Source organism: Lepidochelys olivacea, assembly GCF_965140295.1.
Source record: "Lepidochelys olivacea isolate rLepOli2 genome assembly, chromosome: 4".
Taxonomy (NCBI): Eukaryota; Metazoa; Chordata; order Testudines; family Cheloniidae; genus Lepidochelys; species Lepidochelys olivacea.
In genome coordinates this window covers 56,189,859-56,209,306 of record NC_140414.1, presented here as the reverse complement: position 1 = coordinate 56,209,306, position 19,448 = coordinate 56,189,859, and positions in this window count along the sequence as shown.

Below are 19,448 nucleotides of genomic sequence, written 5' to 3'. Positions count from 1 at the left end.
GAAATACATTATATCCTCTAGAGAAAGAGTGACTTGTCAGTCTGCCCCCAACTTTTTTGTTGAGAACAATCGCTCTAGGATTCCCTCCCACTCTCCTTGAAGAGGCCTGGATGGTGAATGAGCAGCCTATCCTTCCCTAAAGACCACATGGTGGAGTGGGACAGAAGAGAGAGATAGCAAGCTGCTGGGCCTTCTCCTCAAGAAGTTCTACAGTATCTACTGGGCCTCTCTCTCTCCCCAAAAGACAACAGCTTCAAGTCCCGCTGTGGGTGGGCTGGGAGATACTTTGTGGAGGCAGCCTGCGTTTGGGTCTGTGGAGAGTGTTGTTAGAGGTCTGGATAACGCATATAGGCTTTCAATATGTATTTAAACTTTTACATCTGAACTGACCCAAATTCCAAACCTTATGAGGTTTGCTTAAGTGCACACTTATTGCAGGCCATAATTCCTCATCAGCAGAGGTAATGTCCATCAGGAGAGGAGCCAGTATAACTGATATGCAGTTGTAGCAGTTAACAGTTAGATGCACTAACAATAGTTGGTTTCAGAGTAGCAGCCGTGTTAGTCTGTATCTGCAAAAAGAACAGGAGTACCTGTGGCACCTTAGAGACTAACAAATTTATTAGAGCATGAGCTTTCGTGGGCTACAGCCCACTTCATCGGATGCATAGAATGGAACATATAGTAAGAAGATATATGTATACATACAGAGAAGGTGGAAGTTGCCATACAAACTGTAAGAGGCTAATTAGTTAAGATGAGCTATTATCAGCAGGAGAAAAAAAACTTTTGTAGTGATAATCAAGATGGCCCATTTAGACAGTTGACAGTAGTGTTGCCAGGAGCATGCAGCTAGCGATACTGAAAAATGTCCTCATTATTTCACATTTTCATCTATGCACAGAACTGCTTGTTGGTGCTTCAGTATAGGTCACAGTTCTAGTTTCCATTTAGAATTGCACCTGTAATAGGCTTTAATTAGGTGCACTGGGGCCTGAGCAATTATTTGTAAATGTCTAACCCCATGCCCCAGTGTGTTGTACTTTGGCTGCAGTGTTAACAGTAGATAAATCTCTTATATTGTAGGGCTAAAAAAATGCAAACCTGAACTTCCTTCTCTTCTCCATCAAGCCCTAAAACTTATATTTTTCATCTTCACTGATGTAACTTAAAGAATAGCCCATTTGAGGGTCTTTGGGGATTGCGGGGGGAGAACAGGGAAGAAATCCTCCTGTGCCGTTGCCATCCATACCACATTTCATCCTAGAATGATTTTTATACATCCTAAGGCCCAGAGAACCGAGGTTTAAAATTGAAATTCTAATTGACCCTTAATTATAGCCATTATAATACTAAGGAATGGATATTAAATGAATTGTCTGAAAACTGACTCAGAGCAGAAGGTTTTCTACCAGCTTTTCAGTGTTTGGCACCAGCAATGGGCCCTGAGCTGGATTAACAACAAATTTAACTCATATACTTACTTTTAAATGTCAAGAAAGTAGCCAAAAAAAGTTTGGTACCTTCACTGTTGGTCACTCTTAAAAAGAGTATTGAAAAGAATGTACCAGATGCATTCCTGACAGACTTCACTTCAGGACCAATTACAATCCATATCAATCCTTTATAATAGTTCATCTGGGAGATACCCTGATGGATTCCTTGAACATATTCTCAGCCAAGTTGCCAGCAGACGAGAATGCTTTAGGAAGAGTTATCCTTTGCAACCAAAATATAAGAATAGACTATCTGAGGTGAACTATCACATTTTCCCAAGCTTCCATGTCACTGTTTATATCCCTTAGGTGTTCGAAACCAATATGGTTTAATTTATGCTTCCTCCCTCTTGAAAATACATTGCTTAAGTTGAAAATTCTGTTTTTACTTTATAAACTCTATGGTTGATCCTTGAGCTTATAAACTTCAGTAATCTCTGTAGGCCCTTTGTCTGGGACCTTGGCCAGTGTATATGTTTAGATATGGAGCCACTGTTCATGCATGTGAAGGGGTGTGACTCAGCACCTCCTGCTGGCCACTACCACTTGGTTGCCAGTGTGCCTTCCTCTAGTAGTATCTCACCGCCAACACTTCTACTCCACCTCTAAGACCCGTGTCGCTCCCTGGACCAGAGTGTCCTCTTCAGGGCATGGCCCTCCGGCTGTGCCCCACTGCATTTTTTCCCCCTTCTGGGGGAACTGGCTGTCTCTAGTCCATTCATTTGCTGCTGTGGGCTACAGTAGCCTTTGGTCTAGACCCTCACCTCAAGGGGTAAACTGCAGTCTGAATACTGGCCACCCCCTCTGTGGCAAGTGGTAGGGGGGGTAGTGGGGGGCTGGGCCTGCCCGCTACTCCAGGCCCCGACCCAGGAACCCTATAGCCGGTGGCCACATGCTGCCACTCCTCCAAATCCCACCGCCTATTTCCCTTGGCCACTTCCCTGTAGCCCTAGCACCTTCCCGGTCCTTTGTACTGGGGCCTCAGTCTGGCAGTCCCCAGGCTGGAGCTCCCTATTGCTCCCCCGACCCTGCCCAGCACTGCTCTATGTAAGGTACTCCTCTAAGGCAGCTGGTCCTTCTCTCTTACACTCCAGGAGAAACTGACTCTGCTCTGTTGAGTAGCCCTTTCTATATGGCCCTCCCTGGCCCTGATTGGCTGCTCCCACAAACCTTCTCCTGATTGGCTCTCTACAAGCCCTCCTCCCATTGGTTGGGTTTTGCGCAGCCTCCCCAAGGGCCGCTTTAACCCGTGTGTGGCAGCCATCCCACCACAATGCTCTATAGCCTTTTTGTCTTATGCTCGCTTCCAAAGTCCCCTGAGATGCCACAGTGGCTGGAGGCCCCCACAAAGTAGTGCTCCCTTGTGTCGAGGACCTGCAGGCAGCTTGGAAGACACTCTGCATTGTGTCCTTTACCCAAACTTTGAAAATCTCCCCTCATTCTGCAGTATTAGGGCCTTTTGAAGGCTTTACTTGAGTCAAGGATGAAGAATTATTTAGTTATCTACAACAGATAGATAGTGATAGACCAGCACCCTCCCACTTTCCAAAATGTCTGAGGACAGCTGGTTCTGTTACATCCTTTTTTGGAGGAGTGTGCAAGGCAGCCCTACACCGTCCCATACAATGCTAAATCAATATTTTGAGGAGTGTGGGCTGAAGTCTGCCTCCTCCCCTCCCCCATCCAGTTCTTCTACACCCAGGGACTGAAGATTGTTGAAGTTGCTGAATATACTGGTATTTCACGTCTGAAGTTTGAAGTCAGTGAGGTGGGCCTAAGGGGAAATGCTTATTCTCATAGATCTCAGTCCTAAAGAAAAATGAGGTGTGTTTTGCATGATTATATTTTAAAAATTCAAGTGTCTACTACAAAGAGCAGAGGATTGTGCTTCATCAAGTTGGAGAGATGCAGAAAGTGAAACCAGCTTGAAGGGTTTCTTTTAATCAATTTCCCTTTACTTTCATTGGGTATGTACAGTAGCTGACCTAATTATAGTAGATGGGATGAAATTATCCATTCTTTTGTCCTTGCAATCATTCTGAACTGTGGTAGCTTTTAATTAAGTGAAGGACATTTAAACACTTTGCTTTGTTCATTACATCAAATACTTATGCAGTATTTCAGGAGAAAGGTGAATACATTGCATTAGGTTTTATAAACATTCCTGAAATGGCACTCTTTTATGTGTGTGAGAGAGAGATGCTATCAAAGGTTGTTGGTGGGTTTTAACAAAGCAAATGTTTAATAGCCACCTATAATTAACGCTTGAGAATATTTACAATTAAATAGTCTAGGATAAAGAGGGATAAAACTGATTTTTTTTTTTTAAAGCAAGAACAGGAATCTCATTTAAACCTTCTTTTCAGGAGGAAAAAACAAACAAAACAACAAACACTAAAGTAAAGTATTTTAAAAGTCTAAGAGAGGCAGATGTCAATCATGTAGAGATGGTAAGCATTTTAAGAGAAAGCATGTCTTCTTCCTATGAAACAAAGTCTGTTATATTTTATACTCCGAAGAGTGAAAGTAAGATACATTTCAGTACTCATCATGAAATTAATGTTGTTATGAAATGTTGTTAATTTATCTCCTATGATCTTTTCACCCAACCCTCTCTGTACAAAGTTATTTATAATAGATCAGTTTGTTTTATTTTTAATCACTTGTTCTCTGACTGTGTCAACAAACTTTTTCTCTATTGTGTCTACATGGGGAGCTCTCTCACTTACAGAAGAGCATTTTGTTTACATTTTAAAGTGCTTGTGAGCAACTGGATAAATCCCCTCCCCTGCCCCAATGACTGCTTATTTATGCCTGTCAGTTTTAGATAAGGCCGCAGGTCACCAAAAATCACAACTCACTGATGAATGCTTGAGAACCGTGTCAGTGGCATCACTTCATTCATTTCCCAGTGAACACTTGTGCACAGCATAAAGCTACTCCCACTGATGGTATACTTCGCAGCATTGTTTTGACTATTTGTCAGTAACTTTCAACCGCCCCCCCCATCAGAAGTTGTACAGTGGTAAGACTCAAATGCAAGAGAGCTCCCTTTAAGATATGGTGTGAAGAGCCTGTCCTCTAGTGCTTGTGAAAATAGGGTATCCACTATGAAACAAGTCTAAATATACAATATGAAAAACTATGGAAAGTCTGGCACTTAGCTGCCTTTCCCATAGTTCCTTTATTCATCCATTGCATGATGTTGGAATGGAAATAATAAGACCTTTTCTTGGCTCACTAGTGAAGATTATCATTTCCTAGGAACACAATAGCTTTCCAATCTCTTATCAATACTTACCTTTGCAAAAGGGCATCTTTCTGCTATGGCTGTCCTTCATTTGTCACCCTAATTAGACTTATCCTTTGAGAATGCCGTTGAAAGATGAATGAGCAATTTTGACATAATCAGATTCAAAACAATTTAAAAAAGAACTTGGCTTACACAAGGCAAGGATAGAGCAACTATCCACATACATAAAATATGTACAGTGGGTGGAAGTAGTAATGTTTCCATGTTTATTTTAGGTTGACTTTGTCCAAGAGTTATTGACTTGTCATTAGATGGAGTAGTGACTGTAACAGCCATTGAAAAAAGAAGCTATTTTTGATTGTGGTTATGCTTGTCAAGGATCATGAGTCCTGCTCCATATAGCAACACAATATTTTAGAACTAGATACTCCTGCCTAGCAAGTCATATTATAGAGTGACAATGTAATGTACTTGAAGCATACGTCATCATCAGGATTCCCCTAAAGTGAGGTTTTATGAACTGAAAAGGACTTCAACTATAAGGCTATTTAGGGAGATGCAGGATGTGACTTGTTTTACCTAACTTGCTGCACAGCTTTCTTCCTCCTTTCTAGAACATGAGGTTCTTACCTCAGACCCAGGTAGGCGGGACATTTTTCTGCATTCTACAGCAGTGAGTAAGAGAAATCTAGCAAGGAACAGGCAGTCCATTCTAACTGCTAAATGCAGAGATAATTGAAGACAGAACAACTTGCATGCGTAAGATGTATCATATGTATTTCTAGAGCACCAAGGAGCCCCTGTCACGGAACAGGAGCTCATTATGCTAGGTGCTGCACAAAGACACGGGACAAGAGATGGGCTGTCATAAATATAAAGGGAAGGGTAAACCCCTTTAAAATCCCTCCTGGCCATAGGAAAAATCCTCTCATCTGTAAAGGGTTAAGAAGCTGGATAACCTCACTGGCACCTGACCAAAATGACCAATGAGGAGACAAGATACTTTCAAAAGCTGGGGGGAGGGAAAAAACAAAGAGTCTGTTTGTGTGATGCTTTTGCCGGGGACAGAACAGGAATGGAGTCTTAGAATTTAGTAAGCAATCTAGCTAGATATGTGTTAGATTATGATTTCTTTAAATGTCTGAGAAATTAAGCTGTGCTGAATACTGAATAGAATGGATATTCCTGTCTGTATGTCTTTTTGTAATTTAAGGTTTTGCTTAGAGGGATTCTCTATGTTTTGAATCTAATTACCCTGCAAGGTATTTACCATCCTGATTTTACAGAGGGATTATTTTTTACTTTTTCTTCTATTAAAATTCTTCTTTTCAAGAACTGAATGCTTTTTTCATGGTTCTTAAGATCCAAGGGTTTGGGCCTGTGGTCACCTATGCAAATTGGTGAGGATTTTTACCAAACCTTCCCCAGGAAGTGGGATGCAAGGGTTGGGAGGATTTTGGGGGGAAAGACGTTTCCAAACAACACTTTCCTAATAAATTAAATCCGGATAAATGTTTGGTGGTGGCAGTGGAAGTCCAAGGGCAAAGGGTAAAATAGTTTGTACCTTGGGGAAGTTTTAACCTAAGCTGGTAAAAGTAAGTTTAGGAGGTTTTCATGCAGGTCCCCACATCTGTACCATAGAGTTCAGAGTGGGGAAGGAACCTTCACATGGGCCCTTCCCCAAACAGACATGAGATGGATACAGACAGAGGAAGGAGTACAATAAACAATATTGGTCAACATAATAGGCAGTGGTCTCAGCCTAATTAAGCTTTATTGCTTGCAGATCTAGTTTTATCCAAGAAGGTTTTTTGGAGTAGGGGGTGCACCTGGTTTAGATCTCTTGGTGAAGTTAAAGGGCACAATCTCTTGCTACACAATCTCTCTGGGGAAGGTGCACACATGGAGAAACTACAAATGAGCTATCTGTGACTCCTGAGCCAAGGGGAAGCCACAGGTCAGTTCAGCCCCCGATATAGTGTAGATTAGCCTTAGGGCTATTCTAAACGATGCCCAGGCTTCAACAGCCCCTAAGAGGCTCTCCATAAGCTAGAGATTGTTGAAGTACAACGTACAGTGGCCTTGAGCCCCCTCCTCCCCAATATGCATCTATGCTGGGAAGGGTTTATATAGTGCTAACTATGTGAGTTTTATGCCAACCAGGCATTCCTTTTCCTTTGCTGGGGGGAAATTTCCAGATGACTGATTTAAGCCAGATGTTGGCTGCCTTTGGATCCATAGTATAGTACAAAACAGGACTCCAGAATCAGAACCAGGTTAGCTGGAGTAAGGAACGGCAGGAGTGAGGCCGGAGCAGTCCTGGAACGAGGCACTAGCAGAAGCTAACACAGACATAGGCAAATACTTTGACCTGCTAGAATCCTGCTGTTGCCCTTAAGAGTCTTTTTGCCGATACCCTCAGCCAGTCAGGCCCTTTAGACAGTCAGGCAGCTCAGTTGGGGCTCAGCTGTACTCATTAAACTGCCTAAGGGTTATGCTAGCTGGAAAACAAGGTAGTTGCTGGCCCTTACTCCTACACCTGCTGCAGCCTAAACACTAATCCATCTCTGAAGGTGAATCTGGTTCCAAAGAGATTGGGCGGTTTCAAATGCTGCAGGTACTCAAGCGTGCCCAACCCTGAATTCCACAGCCACCGGAGACGTAAACTTTGAACTGAAAGTAGTAAGGACAATCATGGGCTTAGCCTCACACAGCATTCTCTTCAGGGGTGACAGAGCTCTATTACTTACTTAGTCTCTAGTTATCAGCATACAGGTAGTCAGCAGTACAGGTCAAGATGTGGGAGACTCAGCCTTCCAGCAGGGTCCTCAAAAGGGGAATATTAATGGTCTTCCAGAAAGGAGGAGAAAAACACAACAAAACAGGCGTAAACATGTTGCAGGCCCTTCCTTTGAGGAGTCTCTGGTGATCTGTAGTCCACCTCAGTGCTCTCAGACAAGTCACTAGAAAAAGTTCCAATATAATCAATCCACCTTCCTTCTGGGGACTCACACAAGTGCAGTCATATGTGTAGTCCCTGTCCTCAGTCATACTCCTCTGCAGGATCTGAGGATTAAAGTCTGTTCACCTTCCAGAGCTGCTACCAAGTGAGCTGGGCTGCCCCCCTTTTAAAGTCCTTCTTCCAGGCCTGGCACAGCCTGTAGATGTGATAGGGCAGGGCTTCTACAGCCTATACCAGTTCATTAACTCTTTCCTGTCTCATACAGGGTTCATAGACCCCTTTACAGGACTTAAGGAAGTATATATGGCCAAAATGTGAAGAAAGTATTCCTGGTCCATCTTTTAGGACTTGCTAGACAGCAAGTTACAATATGGTAAGCCAGGCTGTGAATCTACCATGCGGCAAACTGGTGTGCTGTTCTGTGTGGACATTGCTACAGGGCACTGAACGTCCCAGAATATGACACAAACCTCCAAATAGCTTAGATTTTTATTCCAGTGTCACAAGTGTCTTGTTTCAAATCCTCCTGCTATCTTACATAGGGCTCTAATTGGTATGTTGTTTGGACTTCCTCACTTTTTAAAAATCTTCCAAGAGCATAGTGAATGGCAAGGTTTATACTGAATGACAATGGTAATGGTCAGCCTTCTTTGAATGGACTGCACTGAACAAAAAGTAAAATAAATGCCTATTCATAATATTTTCAGTTTCTTTCCTTCAAACATAGGTCATACCAGTATTTTGGACCAGCCTTTTCCCAATATTTGTATACTGAGCTAATGAGAACTAAAAGGGAACATCCCATGTTACAGAAAAACTGGAGGTGGGGGTTCAGCATTCAGAATCTTTTACAATTACCTTAATATTTTTAAACCTCCTCTTGCTCATGAATTTTTGCTTAAAATTGTTATCCCTGGTAGGGACTGAGACTGAGAGTGTAATAGTGCTAAATAGATGATAAACAGGGAAATAATTTGATTTTATGGAGCCACATCAAGTTTCTCATCTCTAATTTTATACTAGATGGTGTGGTTTGCATCAAGACCAGGAACAAGAAACATATCTGGGAAATTAGGTTAACTTATTTAACACACCACAAACAGGGTGTTTGAAGAAGTCCGTGCTGGTTCTGCTTTACACCATTCATTTACAGACTTAAAATTGGAGACCCCTTTATTTGATTTATAACGCACTGTAAGCACTGCAGGGTTAATGACAATCATGTATCTTTCTTGGTAATGGTGGTGGCAGGGGGAATGAGAGGTTTAACTGTGTAAACAAGATTAGAGTTTAGTTTTCCACAAAACTAGCCTAAGTGTCCCCTTTTACTTAGCAGCTGAATTATCTGCTTCGTAACATCTGGTAGCTGTAATTGTAAGCAGAGAAGCACATACCAATAGCATGATATACAGCTTATTCAGTGTACTGAGGATTAAGCTATAAGTGAGAATTAAATATAAAAGCAGTAACAGTTTTATAAATCAAGGTAACATCATCTGTTTATTATATATGTGGTAGTAAAATCCTTAGCATTCAGTAAGGCTACATGTGATTTATACATAAGTAGGAAAACATATCTTTAACAATCTTATGAGTCTATAATGTTCTCATGTAAGATTTTCTCCCATCATTGGAACAGTTTTATAAAGCTTACTTACCACTTAGCGGAGATAAGCCCAAGCAGTCAAGTTCAGATCGATGCTCTATGTGGTTTTATTAACATTCAGAGGGGATAGGCACATTACACTCAACTGGTGAAGGCATACATCAGTTGTGCAGGTTATCCCAAGAGTGCCAATAAGAGCTTTGGACCACACCATCATGTTACAGACAAAGTATTTTGAGAAATGTTTTTGTATTTTCTTGCCTGTAAAACCAGTTAGTTACCAGGAGTCCAACTGTACAGGCCTCAGTAGGATGGGAACATTGTAACTAATGAATTTCAAACCTCTCTAAAAATGACCAAAAATTGCTTTTCTTTAGATTAAAATAGCAATGACTAGAAGCAGCTGCAGCTTGGAAATGGGAAATCTGTAAGTCCAATTTCTAATGCAGAAAGGTGGCAAGAGAGGAAAAAATAAACCTGTTGCAAGACAGCATATTTCCCATCCTGTACCACTGATAAATCTGATTTTAAAAGGAAATATATATATATTTTTAGGAGAGACAGAGCATATGTTCATTTAGAAGGAGGGTATATTAAAAAAAACAGTCATTTGAAGCTGCTCAGGGATTTGGAACATTAGGGTAGGTCAGAGGAGAAATGGATTAGAGGGCAGAAAGCAGGAGCGGTGTCCGAAGTGCATGAGAACTACAATTTATCACATACATGCCACCAATATGTGGTGAGTGAGTGTATATCTAGTAATTATATGCATTTTTTAAAAATAAAAATGTACATTATTTCACAGCTACCTGTGGAATTGTCCCAACTTTAGCCCTACATTCTCACCACAGCGGTATAGAAAGTTTTTACATTACTAATTATAGTGTTTAAAATGTTTTCAGTAGTTTATATTAACTTTACACAAACTCTGTCTGAAGAAAATGTTTAATGGACCCCCTTCATATAGGTTTCTCCTGAGCACTTTTATATAAACAAACTTTGGCATATCTATACAACACTCACATCACATCAAAAGGGAGGGAAATTATTTTTCTCCTTGAGTGTTTTGAAGAAATGTGATCGCTTTTCAGAACTTCAGCTGCTTTAGCCCATTACATGCTACAATTTTCAAAAGCTGGAAGCATGGTTATTGACATGGAACTTGAAGGCCAGACCCAATCTCTGAAGTTGTGTTAGTTGTAGTGCATCCAAGTAGGCTGAAATGCATGATTAATTAGCTATCAAGTTTGGAAAGTCAATATAATTTCTGACGACACAGAGCAAAGATATGAATCATCTTATTAGAACAAATCTAAATGACATACGGTGGCAATGAACAACAGAGAGCACAGGGTTAAATTTTAGCAGTTTATAAATTCTTAATATGATATAATACTACAAGTGCCTGTGCCAAAACCTGTCCCATTCTAAGGGCTGGAGTCATTTCTGCACAGCAAGGATGTCTTCGGACAACAAACGTATATCCCTGTTTTCAAAAGTATGCGTGAGAACATTTTTCCCTGGCTGGCATACAATCAAGGTATGGTTTTTAAAGAGGATGAGTAGCAGGAACACAGTCAGACACACATAGGGCAGCTACAAAGGAAAAACAGAGCAAATTGAACCAAATATTTACCTCCAGGTGAGCAGGAAGGATAGAGCCCCCAGCTTGATCAAGGGATTTCCCCAACAGCAGTATAGTTTGGAGCCACCCATCAGCCTGTTAAGCATAAATATGAAGTGTCCACAACCTCTCTTGGTTCGAGTGGTTCGAGTGGACAATCTCATGCCTCTGCTCCCCCTGATCCCCTAAAAACCTTTTGCCAGCAAAGATAGTGAAGGCAGGAATAGTCATTCTCCCATCAACCAAATGGCACAACCCAAAGATTGCTATAACCCTGGGCTGAGCAGCCTTGCTATGAGAAGGGAGATCCAAACTCAGCACAAATAGTTCATAGCAGACAGGGAGCTCATTTCCTCAATTACTTGTGGTGGTGATCTATATTTTTACTCATTCTTTCTCAAAAGAACTCATTTGCCCAGGAGATGCACTCAAGAATATCATGTCTACATTTGGCTGAATGGCTCTAAAGCTCTGAGTTTACAGTGAGATTGTTTGTGGAAATGGCAGGTGAATTTAGTAAGTTTCAAAGAGTTGTTGGATGTTTATATGACCCAAAAAGAATATCCTGTTTAATAACAGTAGATACTTTAAAAATGTAGAAGGGTTATACAACCTTATTCCAATCTAGCTAGGTGGGATTAGAAAGAGATGCCTTACAGTCAGGTTATCCCATATTTGCCTGCTATTGATTTTCTTGCATCTGCAACATTTGGTGCTGGTCACCGCTAGAGACAGTATACTGGACTAGAGGGACCACATGGTTGATCCAGCATAGTAATTTCTATGTCCTTCTGTAATAATGTGGAGTTTAAAATTCATGAGTACTTGCACTGGAAAATGGATTCTCTGTGTTATGCTAATCTGAGATAGAAACATATCATATAACTTAAGTAGCCAATGAAAACAACTGAAATTGTATATTCTTGTACTGAACTTTTTCTGAAAGTATCTACAGGCTAAGAATTAATGATAGAAATTAACAGGTGAATCCTTTCAAAACATGAAAGAAATTATAATCAGTTCATGGACATTTTGTGCTCAGAGTAAGATGTAACATTTACTGAACATATCATTCATCATGAATCATTTACCCAGCTTTAGGTCTAGTGAACATGCTAAATATACCAAAACATCCTGGTTTATTTTGTAAAAACTTTACAGTAGTGAGAATTTATTGGATTGGAGACCTCTTCCGGGAAAGAGAGCTCTTTTGCTTTTTAACAAATGGGCGGGAATTTCAGTTCTATTGCCACCATTACTCAAAACTTATAATTGTTTTAAAAATCATTAAGTTGTCCTTACACCTCCCATGTGATGCTGGTAAGTATTTTATATTATACATGGGGAAATGAAATAGGGCAAGGCCAACATTTTCAAAAGTGGCAACTGTCTCAGGGTAGACACCAGAAAAAAATGGAGGCACCCAGAATTCATGCCTGTATTTGGAGAATTTGGCTGCAAAAGTTACTTGCCCAAGGACACACAGGGAGTTAAGGTAAGAATTGAGATTATTAATTCTTACTTCTCAGGCCAGTCAGCAATCGAATCACGCTACCGCTAAATTTTATCCAAGTGATGGTTCTATATTCCATCTCACTAAATTTTGACTTTACTTTTTTGCTTTCCCTGCAATGAGCCTTCTTAAGTGTGCATGGAGCATTTATGGCACCAGAGTTAGATGCTGAACCTTCACAGAGCTTTTGTCAGTGGAATTTTCCGAGGCTTTAAAATAAAAAATCCCTTTGGTGAACTCACAGCTTTGTTATTTTTACAACAGGAGTGATACATTATCTGTTCTTGCTGACTAGAATAACTCATATGTTAAGGTTGTGTTTCAGTACATTTACAAAATTTGCCTGTGTGCCTGACAAAATTTTGAAAGTAAACAGCACAGTTGGCTGGGTGTGTGACCAGAATGCAGTATGGAGGAACTTGGGAACAGCTAAACTACATGGTATGGGTGAGTGGCTGGCCTGTCAATAGCAAATGGTTGCACAGACTTACATTCCACCTGTGCTGTGGATTAGGGTAATACATCTGATCTAATCTGCAGGAATCATTTGTATTGTTTCCCATGGATCATCTGCCTCTTCCATAACTATTCTGCTTTGCTACTGGTGCAGCCTCTCGGAGGGGACAATAAACAACAGAAGGATCTCCAGCGTCCATGCATTTTTGTGGAGGTTAGAGCTCATTTACTGCATGGATGCAGAGGAGTATTTTACTGATTAAGGCATATATGACAATGATAGATGGCTTCTGCTGAAAATAGCACTATTTATTTGATAACAATGTGCTATCTAATAATAACTAAGCAGGGAAGTGAATTGAGCACCATATTCATCAGCAAAGGGAATTCCCAACCAAGTGATTATTTGCTTTCCAGACTTCATATTGAAGGCAGGCCTCACTGCAGTAGCTGTCATTACTAGTTCTCTGTGTAGACAGCAATCTCTATGCACTGTGAATATTTTCTGTCATAATGTGAGACTGAGGCATTTGATAATTATAGATCTATACTAGGTATCCAGTATGAAGTAATTTCCTGTAAAACGATTCTCTTTTTTCCCTCCCTCTTCCTTTTTAATTTGGGGAATTACTCTCAATTACCCAAGGGAAACAATACAATCTGTTTTATGTGGCTGAGCAAGTCCCATCTGGCATACCTATACTGTTTAAGTAGAAATAACACCATACAGATTAATATGCACCGCATGGAGGACGGTGAATCCTTGGGAAATTTTGTATGCTGTTAAGAAAAATAAAGTTCTTATTTCTCTTTCTAAACCCCTTGTTCTCTACACCACTGTGGCTATGAATGGCACCAAACAGAATTTTTAGCTCTGTTTGTATTATAACACTTCTAGAAATTCTTACAAGAATTATCTCAAGCATAAAACCAAGTTTTATAAAATCTTAAATGTAACCTAGGGCCCTGATCTTGCAATGAGTTTTATACATGAGTTCTGGCTCTGTGTTTTTGTTACAGGCATGGGCTGAGAGAGCTCTGTAGTATGTCAAGGACAGAAAAGAGGAAGGAGACGACAATCAATATAGAGTCCCTGTTAAAGTGGGACACTATTGCCCAGATTATCCCCCCCCCCATGGTAACATCTGCAAGAGAGAAGTCAGGAGGAAGAAATTTCCATGACAACTATCTTGTGGCAGTTGTCCCTAATCTGTACATTGGGAGGGTTTGCCTCCCATCATAGAAAAGGCTGTGGTGCCCAGCCCTAAACCTGGTCTGTCCCCAAGATTGGGGGAGACCAGTTCTGTCGATGTGGAAGCTCTGTGTTTGCAGTGGCTCTGGCCTCTGGTGCCATCTCCATAACTTCAGCTTTGTACCAAGGAGTCTCTTTGACCCTGACTGCTGAGGGAGGAAAGGGAGGCTTTGCAGAAAAGGCTCAGTTCCTTTGATCTGCTGCTGTCCAGGAGCTGACTCCTCCTTTGCATCAACAAAGGATTATTATAAATTCTAAAGGAGATGGTGCATCTGCATTTACTTGGGGTGGGAGGGGCAACCAGATCTATCTGACAGCAGAAAAAAGAAATAGTCTGAAAGCAAATATGGTCAGCCCACTACCAGCCGTTGATGTCAAAGCCCTAGAGGGGGCAGAGATGCTTTAAATGTCTATCCCTGGAGACAGAGTAATGCAATGAGTACCATGGATAAAGGAGATACAGTGAATGGAGGAGGTGATGAAGAAATAGAACAGATTCTCCAGCCATAATTGAATTAAAACTTGCTTATATTCACATATATTTACTCAGATTTTTGTTTTCAGTGGGACAGAAATGGTGTGGTCTGTCTTGCTATGTGAGATGTACACAGAGACCTGCACTGTGCATAAAAGGTGCCCAATCTTGGAAAAATCTGTTTTGTTCCTATTTCTAGTTTTTTTACTGATGATTAAACCATAGCCTAGCACCATTTTTCAGGTGCTGAATTCAGTTTGCAAATATTGTGGGTATATTTTTTTTTCACCCATCAAGTAAGTCAAGTGATTTCATAATACCTGCATGTGCCTCAGACATTTTACTTTTCAAGACACTCATAATCCAAGCAAAGTTAACACTATTTGTTAAACAAAGAAGTAAGAAATAAAACTACCATTCCCCAGAAGCACTGCATTACCACTAATTACATATTTTGCTAGGTCTAGACTATTTTACTTCTAGGTAGTGAAGTGTGAATGCATAGACTTATCTGTGTATCCTTCTTATTGATCGTTACTTATCTTGTAAGTAAAACATCCAGGTGGGAATGAACTTTCATAGAGGTGGTACTAGTTACAGAGGTGCTATTTCATTTTAAAAGTAATGCTAAAGGGGTGGTGGGAGTTGTTCGCAGGGTTGAATTTGGCAATTAACTTAAGTAAACTTGTCACTCAAAAGCTTGAAACTGATTAAGTGAATAAATAATGTGTTGTGTTCATTAGTATCACATATATCTTGCATATTAAGTAGGGAAGATAAACTTGGGAGCAGATTAATAGATCGCTAGGAATATGTAATGTTATCTAATGCTATCTATCTTTTGGAATGTACTTTATCTTTCCCAATTTAATCAACTTGTGAAGTCCAATATCACTTTGCTGAAGCGTGGAACGCTTTAAGAAAGACATTTCAGCAGCATATTCCCCTGCTAATCCATAGATATCTGATCAGATGTTTCAGCAAGATTTAGTGCATTTCCAAACAGTACTAAGAGCAGTTCTCTACAGAACTGAAAATTATTAAAATTATTTTGTTGAAATAAAGGTGGCTTTTTGACCAAAAAAAAGTTTTCCTGTTCTTACACACACACTTCCTTTGTCTTTACCCTCCTCTTGAAAAGGGGGGGTAATAATATTTTTTTTAAAAAAAGGCCATAAACCATCACACAACCCTAAAAGAGAAAATGCAAGAAACTCCTTCTGAGAAAGTGACACTGGCCCTTTAAGAAGGAGCAGGGGCAGTGCACTAGTGACTGATCAGCTGACCCCTCCTGAGCTTTAAAATAAGGTACTTGGGCTTAACCAGAGAGATAGGCATTCCAGAAAGGAATAGAGAGTAGATATGGGGCTCTCACTGCCTGCTCCCTGGAAATACGGATCCCTAGAGAGCAGGACTGCTAAATTTTCCTGAAGATCGGGACCAGAGCTTTCCCTCTGCTTCCCTACATCCATCCTTGTATTCTACCCCCTTATATCCAGCTCCATGTGCATACCCCTCCTGCTGCCCCACACCAGGCCCGAGTTCTTCTCAGAGAGGCAGTTAGATGCCATTCTCCCCCTCAATCCATGCTTCTCCAGGAAGCACCAAAAACCCAGATCCCATGCTCCCACCCTCCTGGAAATTGAGGGTTCCTGATGCCACCTACTCTGCTTCTTCCCAGGGGCTGTGGGTGCTCAGTCCCTATGGGTGCTAGGAGGCCTTTAAAAGTTATTTGCAGCCTGGCACGTGAGGTGCAACGCCACTCAAATTTGGCCCAGTTTAGAGCTAAGGGGATGGGGTTGGGTCCCTGCTCCCTCCCCTCGAGTTGCGCTTCTGATTCCCTAGAAGGGGAGGCAGTGATAGCCTGAGATGTAATGGGTGAGCTGAGGATCTGTTTTGTTTGCTTACGTTTGGCCAATAAAACTGCATTAAAAAAAAAAAAGAGAGACTGTGGGCAGCAAGTCCTTAGCAAGCGGGAGAGAAATCTCGTTACATTCCTGTTCTATGACATTTTGGAGATCCCCCAAATCAGTAAAGGGTTCTGTCACTGCGTGCCTTGTAACTCTGGGTGTCTTAAGGCTAGGCTGCTATGACTTAGAGCTCTGACACTGGTAGCCAGCCTACAAGTGTAAAGCCTCACCCTGGCTTCCACCAATCTAGGTACTTTTTGCAGGATGGCCTCAACAACCCCTTCTGGTCCAGAGTCCCCCAAATCTGTCTTCCCAAGTTCTTAACTACCAGACACTTGGACTTTTCCCCTTTGCTTTTTCACCCCAAAGGAATGAAACTTGCCCCTAATTATCAGTTAACCTTGGCGCACACACACACTGCACCATTTGCACAACCGAGACCTGCTTGGTGTAAAAATAAAAAGTTTATTGAGCAGAAATATCATAGATTCAAAGATGAGATAGCAAGGAAAAGAAAACACAAGTTATATAGACAATATACAATACAGAGACACAAATCTCAGACTTTACGTTTCTATATTAGCTAAATTCCCTTTTCTAATACAAGTTACCTATTGCCTCTGAACAGTTTCACAGCATTCCCTCTGTCCTAGAGCAGATCCAGTGTTTCACAGACAGCACCCCACTTACATGCTGGCTCTCAGTTTCTGAATAGCATTCACTGCAAACCCTCTTCCCTTTTAACAGTGTTCACAGTTTTTTCTCTTTCTTTCAGACCATACAGAGCAGGGGAGACCCTCCTTCCTTAGCTTTCCAAAACTGGGGTTTTCTTTTCTGTTTCAGTGTCTTTCCATTAACTTTAATGATCCACCAATGCCTTTCCCTGGGTTCCACCATGCTACATGTTTGGAGTTAGTTTGGGGTAAATAAATCGTTTGGGAAGTGCCCCTCCCTCCCTGAATGCCTCCTCTTCTGTTGAAGGTCATGCTGTAGCTGCACCACACTTACAGTTACTAAGTTATACATTTATATACATGCCTATATGTAATGTAGGCATGTATATAATGTAACCTGTATACCTATATCCTAATGGCCATTGATTTCAGGACATTACAAGCTTTCATAAATGACCTTAGCTGACATATTTATACACAATAACTTGTACGTAACCAGTTGATTCAGTTGCTTCTTCTTTGGGGTTCAGACCATTGGAGTTTTGGCCAGTGACCATAACATAAGCTTCACTTCTGTGCCCTCTTACCTGGGCAGGGCATCACCTACCTTGTCCTCCAACCCTTCAATACGTTTGGTCTCCATAACATACACCTGCAAAGCTATGCTCCAGCATAGCAATCTGGAGTTAGTTCCATTTGTTCTATGGAGCCATGAGTAGTCTCTTAATATCCTGAACTGCCTATTGAACAGGTAGGGTCTGAGTTTTTTGACAGCCCATACTGTGGCAAAACATTCCTTTTCTATTATAGAGTAATTCTGTTCAGTGGGGGGACAATTTTTTGCCCAGAAATGTAATGGGGGAGTTTCTTGTTATCCTCCCCAATCTGCATTAATATACCTCCAAAACTTGTGTTGGATGCATCTTTGCACAATTCAAGTATTTTCTTAAAAGCCGGACTGGCCAAAATCAATGTCTGATAAAATTGATCTCACTATCTTTTGGCAGGCGTTTAACTAAACCACATTTCCTGGCTTTGTGATAGAGGCAACGATGTCACTGAAACTGCCTGCAAATTTTTGGTAATAATTAGCCATGCCTATAAAAGATTGAACCTGATTCTTAGTTTTGGGGACAGGCCAATTCACATTATCTTCCATTTTCAAGGAATCTGGGTGAACTTGGCTTCTACCAAGTGTCCCCACTCTGCAGTGTCTGTCTCTTCCTTCTCTGGGTCAGGCAAAGTTGTTTCTGGGGTATAATCTTTTACCACACTAATAACGTCACACATAGAGATCTCATTTCCAACCAAATGTCTACAGGTATACCATCCCAAATTCCCTCTTTCAGATCATACTTTACGCCCTTCCACTTCAGTTCTGTGTGGGCTAAGGGTGAGTTCAAAAATTTCGAAACCACAGTGTTACATTTTCTCCTGCAAGCACATCAGGCTTTTTGACCATCTCTCTTTTAACCAGCATAATTTGTGCAGCAATATCTCTCCATGCCTGGCCTATCCTGCCCTTAGCCTTGGGATCTTTAAACATCTTGTCCACCTCAATAGATGCCAACTTTACAAAGTTACCAATATCCCTCAGTTACTTCTGGGTTTACTGAGTTCACTATAGCCGTGTTAACCTGGGCACGATGGAATTTGAGTTTGTTGCCATCTCCCCTCATGTACTCAATAGAGCCATACTCAAAGCATTGTAAGGCCAGGGTACCTGCTTGGGGTATATTTGACTTCACTTTCCTCCTCCTTCTTCCCATAAACAAATATAGGACTCTCTTTTACAACAGGTCTCTGTGCTTCCTTTTCAGGCTTTCTTTCAATACCCATTCTGACCTGTGCATATAAATCAGCAGCTCAAGTAGTCACCTGCAGTGTCAGGACATTTTTCCCATATGATAGCTCTCCTTTCATCTCAGCCAGCTTTAAAGAAATGTTCTTGGGTGAATAAGTGATACCATTCCCATAATCGCCATCTTGCTCCTTTACCTTTTACCCATTTTTTCACATAATCACACATTTTATCAGCAGAAATTGCCAAACTTCAAAAAAACACAGCTCAAGTGATGTAATTGTCAATAGTAAAATGTTTTTTAAAATATTTTGTTTCCAGCTAGATAAAAAGCAGAAAACGTTTTTTTTTTCTTAAAGGGAAACTGCCAGGCTTCACATTTGACAGTCTGAAAAGAAAAGATTGCAAATTCCATGTAGTACTTGG